A 2,954-nucleotide genomic window follows, 5' to 3' on the forward strand; every position below is an offset into this window, starting at 1 on the left:
TGAGAAAGGAGAGAAAAAAAGCAAGAAATAAAAAACCATTATGACGTGGGGTTAAAATAATTCATGTTCACTTTGATACCAAAATTTTTCTTACCATTCAAGTGTTTATTTTTTAACTAAACGGAAGTTACATTCATTGTATAATAAATACTCTATAGAGGGACAATTTTACAAAACCAATCAAATTAGTATATACGATATGCTGCCACTTATAACAGTGAAAAGTATTTAATTGAAGAGCAGAAATACATAACACGATTTACTTAAATAGCCTTGCAATTAATTTAGTGGCTAGGAATAAATAACTCTGAAGCATAACAGTTTTTTGTGTTAATATTTTCTTTATAAAGATTCGATTAATCAATGAACAAACATTTAGAATTATACATAATAATGGTGGTAGAAAGAATATAAAGAATTATTAAATTATTTGGTTTTGTTCTTGCATATACACATTGTTAGTTTAAAGTTCTACATAAACATAAGTCACAGAAACAATCGCCATAAATTTATGTACTATGTAAGAGTTGCAAACGTCCAAAACTGTTGTTAAAGTAAAACTTTAAGATACTATATTATAATATCAATAAAGTATTTTTATAAAATAGATATAATATTTTATGACATCAAGATAGTAATTCTTTACATATATTATGGTATCAACTTGAAGACATATTTTACTTATCATCAAACAATGGTACAGTAGAAGCAACCCTGATAAAAAATCACCGTATAAAGGATAGGTCACATACATAACGTAACCATCTAACACCGTGTTCAAACAAATAACCTCCTTACTAGTTAAAGGTTTCACACAACATAATTCATCTAAGACCCTGGGTTCTACCAAATAATCCTCCTTACAAATGAAAGGTTAGAGATAATATAACTATGAATGACGCTTGGTTCTAATAAATAACCTCTTTACCTGCATTCCTATGATGGCGTAGATGAAGAAAAAAAGCATGGCAATGAGCATGAGTGAAGATAGGGCAACGCCTTTGAACATCCAAAAAACATCATTAGATACATTAATATTCCTTTATATATAAAACATTTAAGAATTGTAATAATGTTTATAACTGGAACTAAATGACCTATTTACATTCAGTTATGATGGGTCGAATGCATTTCTTGGCGAGCTGTCTGCAAGAAATGAGTTCTTATGACCAACTTTTGACCTATTCTTGTCTGACGGAACAGTGAGGCTTGACCGTTACTCTTGTAGTGTACCCCTGGTCTTCTCAACGTGTAGAGGGCGAATGTTCCTTTGACTGTAACAGGACGCGAACGGGGAACCCGAAGGTTGATAACCACTGGGCTACGTTCTGATTTGAGACCTCGTAAAAAACAGAAATAGGTCTTCCCAACGCGTTGCTAGTAACGAATATGTTTTATACGTTGAAAATCAAACTTTTTTGCGATTGTGCGATGAAATTGTAAGTTACTTATAATATTAAAACAATGTTATACATGCCTACATTGCGTAGTGATATAAACATTAACCACAAGCAGTTTAACTCACATCATTAACAAATTATAAATCATTTGTTGTTCCTCCCATACACATGCATGCACGATTGTCACTTCAGTTTGTTTGTTTGTAATTAAGTACAATGCTACGGGCTATCTGTGCTCTGCCCATCACGGGTATCGAAACTCATTTTCTAGCGACGTGAATCCACACACATACCGGTATGTCACTTGGGTATGGAGGGGACTCTCTTTTTATTTTGAAGAATTTGAATTTGTCAGGTCAAGGTTCATGACCCATCAAGAACACATGATACGTAGAATTTCTGGGTTTTAATCTATTTAATTTTTAAACTATAAGAGACTCACTTTGAAAGACTGAATGAAGGTCCACAACAGAATACGAATGCAGGTGTTCTGACGCAGAAGTTGATCAGACGAGCGGGCCCGAAAGAGTCTCAGCCACCCGACGTTGAAGAAATTGACCCCTGAAAAGTAAAAATTATATTTACCTCTGAAGCATAAGTTTAGCGGTACGAGTATTTCATACCACTCACGTTGAAGAAACACTTGCTGGACAATGTATGGACAAACAACGTAATTCATTATTGTTATATAGTATTAACAATTATTGGGGAAACAACGTGATTGATTATAGTTATACAGTATTAACAATGTATGGACAAACAACGTGATTGATTATTGTTATATAATATCAACTATATATGGACAAACAAAATGACTTATTGTTATATAGTATTAACAATGTATGGACAAACAACGTGATTGATTATTGTTATATAATATTAACTATATATGGACAAACAAAATGACTTATTGTTATATAGTATTAACAATGTATGGACAAACAACGTGATTGATTATTGTTATACAGTATTAATAATGTATGGACAAACAACGTGATTGATTATTGTTATATAGTATTAATAATGTATGGACAAACAACGTGATTGATTATTGTTATATAATATTAACTATATATGGACAAACAAAATGACTTATTGTTATATAGTATTAACAATGTATGGACAAACAACGTGATTGATTATTGTTATACAGTATTAACAATGTATGGACAAACAACGTGATTGATTATTGTTATATAGTATTAATAATGTATGGACAAACAACGTGATTGATTATTGTTATATAATATTAACTATATATGGACAAACAAAATGACTTATTGTTATATAGTATTAACAATGTATGGACAAACAACGTGATTGATTATTGTTATACAGTATTAATAATGTATGGACAAACAACGTGATTGATTATTGTTATACAGTATTAATAATGTATGGACAAACAACGTGATTGATTATTGTTATACAGTATTAACAGTGTATGGACAAACAAAATGACTTATTGTTATACAGTATTAACAATGACAAACAAAATGACTTATTACTGTTATGTAACATTAACAATGAGTGTTCGAGCACAACTAACTTTAA

Source organism: Tachypleus tridentatus, chromosome 10, assembly GCF_004210375.1.
Source record: "Tachypleus tridentatus isolate NWPU-2018 chromosome 10, ASM421037v1, whole genome shotgun sequence".
Lineage (NCBI taxonomy): Eukaryota > Metazoa > Arthropoda > Merostomata > Xiphosura > Limulidae > Tachypleus > Tachypleus tridentatus.